Source organism: Larus michahellis, chromosome 15, assembly GCF_964199755.1.
Source record: "Larus michahellis chromosome 15, bLarMic1.1, whole genome shotgun sequence".
Classification (NCBI taxonomy): Eukaryota; Metazoa; Chordata; class Aves; order Charadriiformes; family Laridae; genus Larus; species Larus michahellis.
This window is the reverse complement of record NC_133910.1, coordinates 6,454,508-6,469,200: the sequence shown is the minus strand read 5'-3', so window position 1 is coordinate 6,469,200 and position 14,693 is coordinate 6,454,508. Positions and strand designations below refer to the sequence as shown.

Below are 14,693 nucleotides of genomic sequence, written 5' to 3'. Positions count from 1 at the left end.
GGTGCGATGTCTGGAGTCCGTCCACATGAACAAATGTGCACCATATGTGGTTGACAGCTAGTTCTTTCAGTTCCAGCAAAGCCAATTGATTTGAGTACACCAATTTTATATAGGTCTGTTGGGAGCCATCAGATGATCCTTGATTTTGACAACTCAATCAGCAAGAAGGTTTTGTTCCTACAAGGCAAGGGATAAAGTAACTGCTAACCTAAATCTTTAAGCCAGACTTGCAGCAGACCTGAACTGCATCTTTTCTGAAGCTTGATAAACTGATTCATTTTTAAAAATGAACATGTTCTGGTTGGTTTGCAACCCACTTACAGGAATTGTCAACGTGGTCAAAGTCAGAAAGGGATCCTGGAAAGTCTGTGTTCAAAACAAACCGAGAAACCGATTTAGCAAAAGAGAATAAGAGCAGGTCTACACAGTTCATCTCTGCACTCAAAGGAGAGGTGGGGACAAGTTTCCTGATACTGTTTGCAACTTGAATATTCCAGTTAATTCTCATGGACCAAAAAAGTTGTATCATTTTTGCCTGAAGTACCTGAAAGCCCAAGCGCTGCTGGAGAGTGACCCTCTAACACTCTAACACTGTTGATTTGCCTTTGAAAAGTTACTTGTTTTGCTGCACAGAAGAAGGAAAACCTGCATACAGATGTAGTTCTTATGTCTAACCATTTTCTTATTATTTTATGTTGTCTTTTCAGGCCTGTACCGCTTGTTGCATTCTTGCACCTCTGTTCTTATACACGTGAATTCAAAGCCTTATGACATCTTTGATGTGGTTGAAAGTCAGAGGACCATCACAAGCCACAGGCATCACTTGCAGAGGTCCTGTAATGTATTCTGGTTTGATTTTTTTTATTATTTCCACCTACATCGCTGCAGTCAGGACTTCCCTATGCACCTTCCCTATGCACCTATGCATCTTCAACATTCCTTCTAAGCACTTATTTTTTTATTGTTTCATTGCTCATCTATATATGAGACCCTGGCACATCTGAACCCCAGCCTTTTTTTTCCCCTATGAAATGACTGAAAATAGTAGTAATTATGGGGGAAAGAGGGGGGAATTGTTTTGTGTTTATCATTATTATTTTGTGGATATTTTTGTAACATCTTTTAGAGATTAAGTTCAATTAGGAAACAGATGGCACCAAAATATCGTCAAACATTTCTGATGGGCAGCAAATTACTGACTTAATTATGTAAATAATTAAAATTTATATTTACACCTGATCATCCAAATGAGGGTGAAAATACCAATTTCAGGGTTTGTTATGATCGCTGGCAGGGTGTCAACCTGTGAGCAAGTCGCTTCCTTTCTTCAGCTTCAGATGTCTCTCTTAGATCCTAGAACAGTCAAAAAACCCCTGGAAAAGGGAAAAAGAAAGAATGAATGAGGACTCCTGACTAAGTTTCTGTCATGTAGGTGCTCTCCCGGCTTTAAAAGGAATCCCGGTGCTGGTTGAGGGGACTTTGTTATTAGCAGGTTCGCTGCAACTGCATCCAGAGGAACCAGCTCAGACCCGGCTGGTCTCGTGCAAGTGGCTGTGCAAAGATATTGTGAGAGACAGGTCTTGCACTGAAGAGCTCATAGGCCAGATAAACAGGGCTGACAAGCAGGGAAAAAAAAGAGTGAGAGCGAGAGAGAGTCAGACAGTTTTATTAACTTCTGTATTACAGATGCAGAACTGAGGCACAGAAAGATAAAATGTGTGATTCTCATTTGCACTAAATTTGCTTTCCACTACTCTGGCAGCATAAACGGGCCATGAAGTGGGTATATATTACATTTACACTCACTTTTCGCTTCTCCCACGATGTTAAAATGCTTCAGCATTAGTGAATATCAGACCCAATATGATTTCTCTAAGATCACAGAGGAAATCGATGCCATTGAACCCACATTTTCTTAGTGCCACTTCAGTGCCTTAGTCATTTGACATCCTTTCACCCCTTTCTGGGCAGTAATCTTGTATACATAGCTACACATAATGATATTGTTCCTCTTGGTGTCATTAAACCTGTTTTAAAGATCAGGCTTTCTGGGAATCCATGAGGAACCAGGAAAAGTAGTGAACTTTTCCTTGTCTCCTTTTGCCTTTACTTATTCCTCTAGACCATGATGGGAAATGAATGAAAAAGCTCTGAGGCAGTGGTAGAGATCAGAATGTGGATGTCTAACCTGGCAATTTTCTAGTTTGCACATCTCAGGTCCTAATTTTCTTCCAGACTTGTTGATAGAGCTGCTAAAAGCCATCAGGAATCACTATTTGTTTTGTCTCCAGTATCCTATCACTGGGGGAAATATGCCACTGAAGGGCTAGATTTGCCCTCAAAAACCTAAAACTCCTGGTTGTTTGGGACACCAGATTTCCTCATTTAAAGCTGCTCCAGAGATTGGGATAGGTAAAACAGATACAGTCCTGTGGTTTTGATTCTGAGCCATCTTTGAAGGTCAAAATTGGGCTGTTGTGGTTCTTCCTACTTTCTGTGTTATGGGTTCTGCAATATTAAGATTTTTATCTTAGCCCTATTTTATCAGCTCTATTCTCCCATCCCTAATTTGGAGCCAGTAGGGGTGGGGAGGGGAGAGGTGACAGGGAGGTCAGACAAATGCTTCTATTGATATCCCTGTAATAAAAAGAGCTTTACTTTACTTTCTGCTGATAGCAGTCAAAGGAGCTTTGCTTTTGATAAAATTAACCTTGGAGCCAGAAACAACAGAAGCTGCTCTGATTTCATCAGCCCTTCTATCTGAGGAGACGTGATCACTTACTAGCAATGAAAGGGGACATGTCGCCTACACAGGCAACTAATGTAATAGGACAAATTCCTCCCCTCAGCTCAGCACAGTGGATCTCACCTCTAACGCTCTGTGCTCAGAGTTTCAGAGCCTCGTCCCACCATGGGGATGGAGAGAGAAGGAGAAAACCAAGGTATTCATGTTGGGTACCTTGATACCATGAAACGTGCTGATTGCAGACTTACATCTTCATGTGGACTTGCTCAGACCTCATCCTGGCCCCCTGAACTGAACGCGTTTGCTTTGCATGATATCTTTAACAAGACACTTGCTCAAAGTCAATGCATGTCTTAAAGCTACCCAAGTTCTGAAGTGCTAAGCTGGATCATGGTCCAAAAGGATATTTCCTTGGGAGGACACTGGTTGGAGAGATATTGAAAGGATGATAGCTTTGTGTCTCCAATCATCCTCAGCATTGCTTGAAAGTCAGGGATGATTCTGTCTTTTTGAACTTGAAGCCATGTTGTTATTACAAGCAGATTTTATGGTTTAAGTGCTCCCCCAACCAGTCATTTATTAAATGTTTCCCAGCTCTAAATTCCTTATTTAATGGGTTAGTAACCACTTCAAAAAAGTACCTGTGCCCCATAATACTGAAGTACTTCATCATAAAAGATAATGATTATGATTATGATCTGCATAAGCAAAGGCCATTGCCTGGTCTATGCCGATAGTATAAAGGGATTTGCCATACTTCTCCCTCCACTCAGAAATGTTCTCCTGTGCACCCGAAGCTGTTAACACCACTCCGAGCTGTTGCCACATGCGACTGAAACGGCTCATACTCACAGCTGTTATTCAAAGGCGGAAATAAAACCTATCACTTTTTGGAAGCTGGTTCCCCATGCGGCCTGAAGACCCTGCTCGTGTAGTGCAATGGAGCTGGGACTGAAAACAGGATGGTGTCCTTAAAAAGGAGGATAGCTTTGGCCCATGTCTGTGTCTCCAGGGAGTGATGCTCATCAAGGGGTAAAGGAGTAGAGCTGGTGGACATGTGATGTACAACCAGTTTGGGGTTCTCATCTGAGATAGTTTTTGTAGAAGAAGGCTTTAGCCTAAGCAGAGTCATCAGCAGACAGAAAGGATCCCTGCGCCTGATCAGTCTCGACAGAAAACCCCCATCACCCCTTTGCTCTGAACAGATCCCTCCAATGCAAACCTACCCAGCAGAAAAAGTTTATCTACTCCAAAGAACTGGGTCTCCTTTGTCACCCATGACTACACACTACCTTCGAATGGGTGGGCAAAATGACAGTCATCAACCCACAAATGGTCTCTTTTTCCCTATTCGTTTCTGCTGGAGCAGGGGGATGAGAAGAACATTTATATTCTCTGAGGGAGAGAGATCTACAAAGCACTGCTGGAGAAGGCTTCCAAGGGGCTTCCAGTGAAATCTCTGCCAATCTACCTCACTGTCGATTAGCGCAGTGGTTTAAGCAGCTCAGGGTAATGTTTCCTCAGCAGACAGCTGTAAATGCTCATTGTCAATATGTACAAATAAATATTTCAGGTGAAACAGACAAAGACATAATGGTTCATGTCTCCTCTCAAATACACTGTGTGCTTTTTGCTTCGTTTTCCTTTCTTTTTTTTTAAATACGTTAGCATAATTCCAATAAAGCCCTGAAAAAAACTGAGATCGGGATGTAAATGGGCAAAGCAAGTCTGATGTTTTTTTCCCAGCTCTTCTGCCCTAGCCAGATACTGCTGCATGGCAGCATCGCCCAGCGACGAGAGCGTGACTCAGAAGAAATGGTTTCTACTTCTGCCCTTACAATGTGACCTTAAGCGAGTTGCATTTGCTCTCTGGGTTTTTCTTTCTTCCCTCCTAGTGCTTCTTTTTTTTTGTGATTTTTTTTTTTCTTCTTTATTTCGGATGCATCTGAAAAGAAATCTATGTCCAGTGAGGATGCTGGAAGCTATTGTGATAGAAATTAGAATTTTTAAGGCCCACATGGCCAATTGCCTATTTGCACTGCTGAGTAGCGTGGCTGTACAATTAGTCCTACTAACTCAGCAGGGGGAGTTGAAGATTCTCAAATTTACTTCCATTTTTCTTATTCATTTTCAAAGGGGAAAGAAAAAGCCTTTTTCTGTATGGGTGAAAAAAAATGTTAATATCTTATTTGGTGTTTTCCGACACAATTGAGGATTGAAATATGCAGCCACTTCACTGGTTTTAGAACCAAAGCATTCCCTCGATTATGTAGTTGTGTGAGAGAGAATTGAAATTTCCACATGCCCATTCACAACCTAATTGATTCTTCTAACTGCAATGCAATTTTTCCCCCTGTATCTTTTGGACAAAGCATTTCCAGTGATATTGTTTTGCTGTAAGCCCACACGGATACTGTTAAGCCATATATAGTGAGAAGTTGGTTGGAAAAAAAATGACAGCAATAACATCCTGATGGTTATGTGTGGGGTTCCTGGGTGACCAGAAGCCTGACTGCAGGTGTCTATTCTCTTGGGCTTGTCATTGTTTGGAAAAATGGATGAAGTCCTCGAAAATCATCTGGCCAGATTCTTTTTCGAACAGAAAAGTTGTCATCTTCAAGAAAACCATGATATACGGCAGCCCTCTTTGTAGGGTTACAACACAGTATTTTTAAGACTATCATTTGCACTTCAGATAACTTGTGTGTCTCTAAAAATATCACGCTTGAAAACAGGTTTTCTGATAACCCACGTCCCAGGTAGCCCACATTTTTATGTAAGATGTGAAAAATCAGAGACAGAGGCAGGGACAGGCAAAAGCAGGGAGGCTTTTTGGAAAGAAGGAGCAAACTACAAGATATGAGGGTTCAGGAAGCCAGCAAAGCGAAGGAGCTCTGGGGTTGGTGCACATTTGTGGTACGTGCACTCAGGCATGACACAGACTGCAGCAAAATTACACATTTTTGGTTGGCTGGTTGGATTAATAGCTGACCTACAGTTATGCTGTGAGAATATATTTAAAAGCAATGAGCTACTCTGGAAAAGATTTTTGCTTATAGTTCTGGCTGTAGAAAAGTTGTGTTTTTCATTAATTCAGAAACCACCTTCTTTTCTATGAATATACGCACACTTGTGTCTCTATCTTTCTATATACGAACGGCCTCGTAAAGAGTTTGATAAGAAAATATCTGAGTCAGTTGAAGATTTATTGGCGACGCTGTGGAATTGTCCTGCTTTGTCTAAACTACTTGTGAGACGATTAGGATTTTCACCTATATTTAAACAGCTTGACTGAAATAAATACGGCCTCATTTTCACCCTGGCTGTTCTCTGTGCACAGCGCTGGTCTTTGATGCATACACAAGATAGTAATTAATTTGCAGTTTCATTCACTAAGAGAGACGCGAAATGAGAATGTCTCTAGATAGATAGCAATTACTGTTTTACAGCGCACCACAAGATTTTTAAATGGAACGCCATCTCTTTACACAAATTGTTTTCCTAAAGATCAGAGTTGGCCCTTCTACCCTGCTATCTCTTTCTCTGGAGTTTGCCTGGAAAATCTCCTGTGTGATGGGAAGAGGAGGGCCTGGCAGAACAACCACCCGCGTCTTCCTGCACTTGAAGCATTTGTAAACAACTCACAGTGTTTGCTCAGAGGTATTTTTTTCCTGCTGTATTTCTGATGAATGCAATGAAATGTGAGGGAAATGAAGGTCTCCTAAGTACATTTTAATTTAGATGAAAAATTATACATTATTATACCATACTGGTGATTGTTCTGACATAATTGATTGGGAGGGCCATCCACAAAGAACAGTGGGAAAGCTTGACTTTGAGGAGACTGCAGAAACTGAATTAACCATTTAGAAGTGCGATGGAAAGCAGCGTCCTGGACTGGGAAAGAGAAAAACTGGATTTTGGGTTCAGTTTTGCCATTCTTTAGGGGAATGAACTCCTTTTCCTGCACCTCAATTTTCCCTCAGCAAAATGGCAACAGGGATTTTTATTTATTCTTGATCCTTGAAGTGGCAAACGAGAAACTTACACGTTAGAAAGGGACTTTTTGCTTCACAATATCTACAAGGTGAGTGATGACACAAAGAGGAGACTATTCAACTCCCTTTGTTCCCTACTCCAGTGCAGTACCAAGACTTTAGTGCAACCACCGTTTGATCCTCTCCAGTTCCTTGTCCGGGCTGTTGGGTGGATGGGCGGTTGCAGCCCTGCAGCCTGCCCCAGTGCAAATGGGGCTGATGGACTTGGGTAATGCTGCTTCTGGATCTTTGGGTGATGATGTGGAGAAGGCCTGCAGGTGCAGAGGGCTTGTCTGGCTGCCTTCCTTCTAGTGCTTTATCAGGCAGGCATCCATGATGGATATTGACTGGAGGGAATGGATTTCCATCCAGTACATGAAGTCCTTACACGTAAAATAACCGTGAGACATCCCTAGCTAGTTTTCTCTTTATATTTGAAGGAAAATCTTGCAGCATTGGCCTATGCAGCCCAGTGTCTTGACAAGAGTAGTTCTTAGCTGACGCTGTAGAATAAAGTAAATGTCTTATTGCAATAGCACATAATCTACACAACCAGTTGTGCACTGAGGGATAGGAAGTAACGTGCTCCTTCCTGACCACCAGAAGCAATCAGCGTATACTCTGAAGCATAAGGCCTGATTATCCTTAGGCCATAATTCTGCTTGCCTGGGTGCAGGTGGTATTATTAGTAGCTATAAAATAACATTCTCCAGTGCATATGTGTTTATATTACAACATTTTAAACCTCCGTGTCCATCTTACAGGGTGAAAATGCAACAAAATTAAATGAAACCAAACCAAATAACCTGTCTGTCCCCCAATCCACCATCACTTCCCTAAGGAACCTCTATTGTGTTCCCAAAGATTTTCCATACACCTTATGGCAAATGATTTTCCACCCCTCTAGGTTTTTGGGTTTTTCACAGATGTAATTATAATTCTTTTCATCTTCCCTGGAGAGATCATCGCATGTTGTAAAGATAGTGTGAAATGGGAGACCTTACATGAAATGTTATTATTGTTGCAATAAACTGGCTATGCTGCTGTTAATTCCCACTCACAATGTGAAGGCAGCCCCTAGTATATTCTGCTTCTTAGGTTTTTAACCCTGAAATACCAGTGATGGAGAAATACGTGTGACTGGGCTGGTGTTTGCAGCTCCCACATTGCAGGGGTTATGGATTACAATCAGCATCCAGAAGGCCAAGCTCATCTTTATAGTGGCAAACTGCATCCAAAAGGTAAAAGAGGGTGGGAAGGAGATAAGAGAGGGGAAGTAACTTCTCTTGGGTGAAACAGCAAGCTGGCGTAGGAACCAACCTCCCCTGGCTTTACTGCTAACTCTCAGTGTGGCCATCTGCACCAAAGCTGGCTGTCCTGGCTCCCTTTTGTAGCACCTGGGAGGAAGAGTCCTTCACAATTACACTTCATCTGGTCCTTCAGAGGTGCAATGAGACAATCTTATGATGAGACGACTTGCAGCCACCTTCACATGTTCTGCTCTCACTGACGGGCAGAAAGTGGCTTGGTGTCTGGCTGAGATGGAGAGACCTGCACCGTGGATGTTTACCATGGGCAGAAGACACCTGCTCCTGGGACCCCTATAGCTCATACATTTACATGTTTAAAACAAATTTTTGCAGAAGCATATGGGTTTTTTCTCAGGAAAAAATGTTACTTGTGAGTTTTTTCAGGATTTTTCCAGTTCTCGGTGTGGGTTAAAACCTCACAAGAATAAATCTTCATAGGGTAGCTCGAGAGATCGGTGCCATTGATGAAAAAGATATTGTTAGGAATTGCAGAGATAGAGGCAAAAGTTAAGAATAATGGGAACTTAAGAAAAAAGAGTGAGCTTTGGGAAGAGTTTTGGGCAAGTTGTTAAGATTACTTTGAACTGCCTTCCCTGTGCTGCTGAAATACTGAGCGCCTTATCTGCCTTCAGGAAAACCTGCTATCCAGAGGATGCTGTGAAATCAAAACGTTTCTTGTAAGTGTTTGTTAGGACAGAGGGGGATATATCTCACCTGGAATTGTGCAGTCCAAGGCAACAGACAGCTTTGGTTTGTTCAGACCCTTATGAAATTATTGCCATAAACCTTTTCTGAACTGACTTAGAGGATGCATTTCTTTGACGCAATGGATTTATGCTATCTCCAGAGAACCAGCTGAAAGTTCGCACCCTGCGTGGTGCTCTTGGGGAAGAAAGCAGGCAGCAATGAAGAGTGCATTTTGAGGCAGTTTTGAAGAGACTGTTACTGACTTTTGCCTCACACAGGTGTTAGCACACGATCAACGGGTCTCAAAGCAGGCCCTTAAAAGTCTGAAGGTGACTATAGCAAACCTGTGTAAAAATGTCCCGTCTTGACATGAAGTGATGAGGTTTTCTCCGCCCTGCCAATAAAAGATGGCCAGCAAAAAGGCTATGTATGTCTCACATTGTCAGAATAAGACTTAAAGAGATTTTTATCTGATGCCCAAGATGTACGCTGCGTGCTCTTCCCTAGGCTAAATGTCATCCCCATGAGAAGAAATGCTCTGCCTCACCTCTGCGTTTCATAGCTGAGGGCATGTATAATAATTACTTCTACTTGGGGTTTTACTTCAAGTGTCCAGTGTCCTTAAGCTCTCCTCATCAGCATTAGTCTCCTAAACCTTTTTACTGTGAGCTGCTTCTCTGCTCCCCCACCCCGTTTTGGTCCTTCTTTTTTTTTTTTTTTTTTTTTTTTTTTTTAAATATATATGTGTGTAATAAAGCACTGAACTCAAACTGAACACACTCGTCCAATTAAGGCCCTACCCGAGCACAGCTGAGTGGAATAATTGCCTCGCTTGTTTTACACAGAATACTCTATTAGCAGTGTGATCTGGGACTCAACATTCACCCACAATATTTGGGTTTTTTTTTAGCCCTCAGCAGCACATGAAAAGACAGGCAGAGACTCTGCCAGACCAAGTCGCTGAGATTCCAACAAGCTGTTGGTAACAAGCAGCGCGGTCTATCTGTTTCATCTTTTCCATTCCTCTTGTATTTGGAGGATTTTGCATCTGCTTATTTTATTACCTTGACGTCTTTATACCCACGGAAGGTATATTTTTTTCCCTGAGCCTTCCACTTAGTTGCAGCACACTGTGTAATGCAGTGCGCAGGATGAAAGCCGTTATCTGATTTGAGTTTAATGTTCAAAAGTCCTCAAGCTGGTTTATCTAAAGATCCTCCCTGTATAATTGTATACTTAGAATTCAGCTGCAGTGTAACAGGGCAAGTGCTCTGTGTTCTGTCTGGAATTACAGAAAAGATACTATTTATTTTTAAGCAAATAGGAATGGCAAAAAAAGGGAAAAAAATTACAACATAAGAAAATGTATTCAGCCGAGTTTCAGAAAAACCTACCCCAGGGTTTGATGTATGCTGGAATTAGATTGGATTTAAGGGCAGTGAATAGGAGAAAAATCAGAAGTCTGGAGAGATGAGGATTAAAATGCAAAAGTAATAGAAAGACTTTAGGCAGCTCTAATCAAGGAATCAACCCTTTTGGGCTAGGTGCTGTACAAAAATGTCATACGAAGTTTCAAAGTGACCCTGGGATTTCAATCTAGCTCCTGCATGTATTTCCCTGTAGATGCATTTTAAAGCCACTTTATTAATACAATGAAAGCAAATTACTTAAATGAGAAGATGAGTTAAGTGATTTCAGATGATCTAAGTCAATCGGCTCCTAACCGGAATTGTCACTGTGCTCGTTCAGGATCTGTTAATACGATCTTCAAATCTGAGGCTGAACGTATTGTTGTTATGAAAAGTATTTACAGCCTCCAGCTCAAATACACAGCAAAAACATGGCAGAGAGGTAAAACAAATAAATCATAAAGACAAAGAAAGAGGAGAAAGGAAGCTCGACTATGTCATTTTATTGGGGGAACAGAAACAGGGAGATTAATGGTTTCATTTGAAGTTACAGCACAGTCTGTGACAGCATCAGGAGCAGAATCCAGGTCCTTCGTTGAAAATTGGATTTTTGATGAAAAACTTCACGCACTCTCTAAAATTAGGGAAATTTCACCTCAGCTCAGCCAGGAATACCTCTAAGAGAGGTGGGAACTTGGAGGCAGAGGGAAGAGGTCTCTGAGCTCACATCAGTTTCTGTCTGCTTATTTTCACTTCGTTAAGGGACTCGTTCTTGCTTTGAATTCAGTGGCTAGCTGATGAAGCTGATATTCAACGGTCAAAGCAAAGGTGTCAGGCTAGGAGGTATTTCACAGGCATTTTGTTAAAGGAGTACTACATTAAACTTCTGTGAAATTTTATGGATTTTTACTGGAAAATATCAGGCCTTGTTTAAACGATAGTTAAAAAAATTCTGAGATTTAGCATTCGCAGTGATGGAGATCACTTCTCATATAAAACTGTGAAACTCCCTTAATTTCACACCTGTCAATACTAAACCACCATCTTGCGAAGTTTTTACCAGAGAAAGAAAGAAAGAAAAAAGTTCAATAAAGCTTTTGCAGCATTTCTCAAGCGATCGTGAAATGTCCTGGGGTATAATTAAGAAAAAAAACCTTCGTGACATTTTGGGGAAAAAATATATATTCAACTCTGCTCACACAGTTTCAGAAAGGAAATTAATTCTACATAAAAATGGTAGCCTCCTTAGACTTAGTAATGAGAACAACTGTCTGCTCCAGAAAGACTGAAATAACAATGAGGGTTGGTGCGATTTTAATAGGCCACCCCTGCGACTCTATTCTGGAGACAGGCAAAAAAAAGGAGGAACGGAGGAGGCCACAGAGACCTCCTGCATGGTTCATGGAGACCTTCACACCTTTCGTGACTGCAGAATCAGTGACCAGACACAGAAAGGTTGCTCCGACCTGCCAGCAATCCCTGAGCTCACATCCTAGGCTGCAAGCAAGAGGCATAAACTCATACAGAAGATGGGATGTAGGGTGCAGTAATTATAAAAGCATAAGTAAAGGTTTGCCATTGAGCCAGCATGGTCAAGGCAGGCTGGTTTCCACAGCCGGTAGTGCCTGGGCAGGGACGCCGTTAGCAACACGCTGCACTGCTCCTAACCCACCAGTCCAACCATGCTGTTACCCGGTTATCAATGAGGACAACCTTCAGCATAACTTCAGAGCAAGGCTTGAACTTATCCCTGTAAACACCGAGCTGCCTTACAGCCTCTGCCACCAAACCCTGCCGCCCTCCTCGGTGTTCTCCTGCCTTCCTGTGCATCCTTCTTACAGAAAACCCTCCTTTGCCACGGACGGTGAGCACTGAAACATGCCTGTGTACATGGGCACCCACATGCATACCATTGTCTATGCCTATGTACTTGCTCTCAGAGAATATTTGCTATGGATTTGTTGTTTGTGGTTTTGTTTGGTTTTTTTTTTCCCTGCAGAAGTCATTTGACTGCTGAAAAGTCACCGGAGTTTTTTCATACGCTTCTCTTTTGCAGCAGCAAGGGCGTAAAGGTGCCAATGGAAAATTGCTTTGGTACCTTGAACTGTAAATGATGCTGTTTTCATGATTCATCAAATCCGTCTGAAGCAGAGGTGGCGTGTCAGCAGGGCTAGGCAAAGTTTAGAACATAATAGGGCCCAAGAGGTGAGAGACATGTCTTTCATTTCAGTGGAGCATCTTTGAAGTGACTGCTGGAAATAATTAGGTTCCTTGATTTCCATTGCCATTTGCTGCTCTTCACGCTAATCAGAGTAACTGCACATTTGCATGAACTGAAGGGAATAGAACTATTTCTTATTAGAAAGAGCCCATAACAAAGATAAAGGTCTCTTGGCTTCAGAATTCGTCGTCCCTGCAATTCTACGCTGCACTTCATGTCTGGCCAAAAATGAGGTGAAAAATGTATATTTAATATTTATTAAAGAGCCTCAGATCTTTATAATCTTTAAACTTTGGTCCTGCTAAATATTCCAAACTCTTTTTATTTATTAATAAATGTTTCATTCTGTCTCTTCCAAAACCTGAATGAAGCTTTTAGGTCACACAGCCTGTGAGATGAATCACAGAGGGGAAATTGAATAAAATCTGATTTCTAATCACTTTGAAGGATTCTTTAAGGACTTTAGGAGTCCAGTGTTTAAAGAAGGGAGTGGGAGTTGTGATGTCTGACCTTTCCCATCCAAACTCAGCATTAATTTATAGTTCTTTTATGATCCTGAGCACATCAGCTTCACCTCTCTGTATCTCATTTTATCTATATGTAAAATTAGAAGGGTAAAAATATGACCCTATTTTACAAAGGTGTAACAGGTCTTAATAAATTTCTGATATTAAAGTGCTGCGAAGGCTTTGCTTTATAAAATACAGGCTATGTTTCCAAAAGAGCTCAGCTCTTATTTAGACACCTCTGCAAGAAACTGGGGCATTGAGGGTGCCTTGTGTCCGCGGTCTTTGCAAATATCTGCTTATGAGAATCTCAGTGTTCTCTGTGGGATGCTGAGCTCTTAAAGGAATCCAGATGTAACTTATATGCCAAAATTGGAAGTAAACTCCTATGAAAATCTGTCCCTAATTTGAGAAATTTGAACGTAAGAGAATCCAGTCCTGAGATCTCTTTATCCTATAAATGAAAAGTTTGAAAGGGGACTTGTCATGGGGCTTTAGGTACATGGAGGGCTCCTGTTCTCACTGAGGACAATGGGAGTTTTGACATGGATTTCTAAGGAGCGAGGATGTTTCCTCCACGGGGTTCTTTACTGCACAAGTTTTAACAGTGAGGTTAGACGAGAAAACTTGCTAAGAAAGAGAGACCAAGTAGCATTTATCTCAACAATTAAGATGGTCTCCTTTGCTTTTGATTTACTTATTTCCTTACAAGTCCATTATTCTTTCTGCCAATAGGTGTTTCTGAAAGATGAGACAAAATGTTTATTTCAGTTACTTAAAGTGAAGAGAGGAAAAAATGGCAGAGTGATTGAAGGATTGAAATTATGCTCCTGGTATCTGCAAAATATATTGCTTTTGCCCTTTTCCGATATTCTCCTTATTCCTACCATTCCTGCCGTGTGGAATTGTCCAACTAGGACATATTTTGAAGTGTGCTTTTATCCCACGAACCTCCTGTGGCTCCTTGGTTTTAGCCAAAGCTCTGAGGTCAAGGAAATCAGAGCAATTTGAATGAAGTCTTCTCCAACAAAAGCTGGTACCAAGGCTTCTACCTCCTGCCGTTCTTACGGGATCACTATTGTAGACTGTAGAATTCATACAGCCCCAACTGTCCACAGCTGGGCATAGAAATCAACATTTCTTTTTATATTCTGGAGAATGAATGAAGGCTTTTTGCTGGGATGCTCGGTTTTCCATCCAGGTCATCTTCTCCTCCGTCATGCTTTGGTGTTGCTATGAACACGGATTCATAAAAATGCTGATATCTGGGGACACGGATATTTAATAATGGAAATCTAGGACAGTTCCATTGGAATTCATGTTTTCTCTAAATTTTTACTGAATTAATGGAATAAATATCGGTTTCCTTACAAGGTGGAGAAAACACTTTCAATGATGTATGGATTACAGGATGAAGGAGCCAGGGGGAAGTAGAGGGGTTAGAGCTTAGAGCTTTAGAAACACTCAGTGTTGAGCACTGAGGTTATTCAATCCCTGGGACAAAGAATATGGAGAGTAAAAGGCAAAGACTTATTTTTCAGGAGACCAAAGTAAAAGGGTGTTTTAAAGCAAGAATTACAATACCAACATAGACTTTTCTATGATCTGTGACAAGTATCCATTTGTCCTTGTAGAACTGTGAGATACATCAACATATAGTAGACTCAAGACAGAGCCATACATGACATGCTCCTTAAGCGTGAGATTCGTCTCCTCTTGCTTTACTCATGTAAAGAATTGGTGTTTTACCTAACCCAGCTTCCTAAGCTTCCTCTGT

The 14,693-nt window shown here is 41.4% G+C and overlaps 1 long non-coding RNA gene across 1 annotated transcript in view; it reads left to right on the top strand.

Annotated features, from left to right (window-relative positions):
* LOC141751564 (uncharacterized) overlaps positions 1-4,383 on the top strand; it is a 36,132-nt gene extending 31,749 nt beyond the window's left edge. Inside the window, exons 3-4 of the long non-coding RNA XR_012590026.1 lie at positions 708-831; positions 2,677-4,383. This is a non-coding gene — a long non-coding RNA (uncharacterized LOC141751564). The remainder of the gene's footprint in view (positions 1-707; positions 832-2,676) is intronic.
* The last annotated feature ends 10,310 nt before the right edge of the window (positions 4,384-14,693 follow it).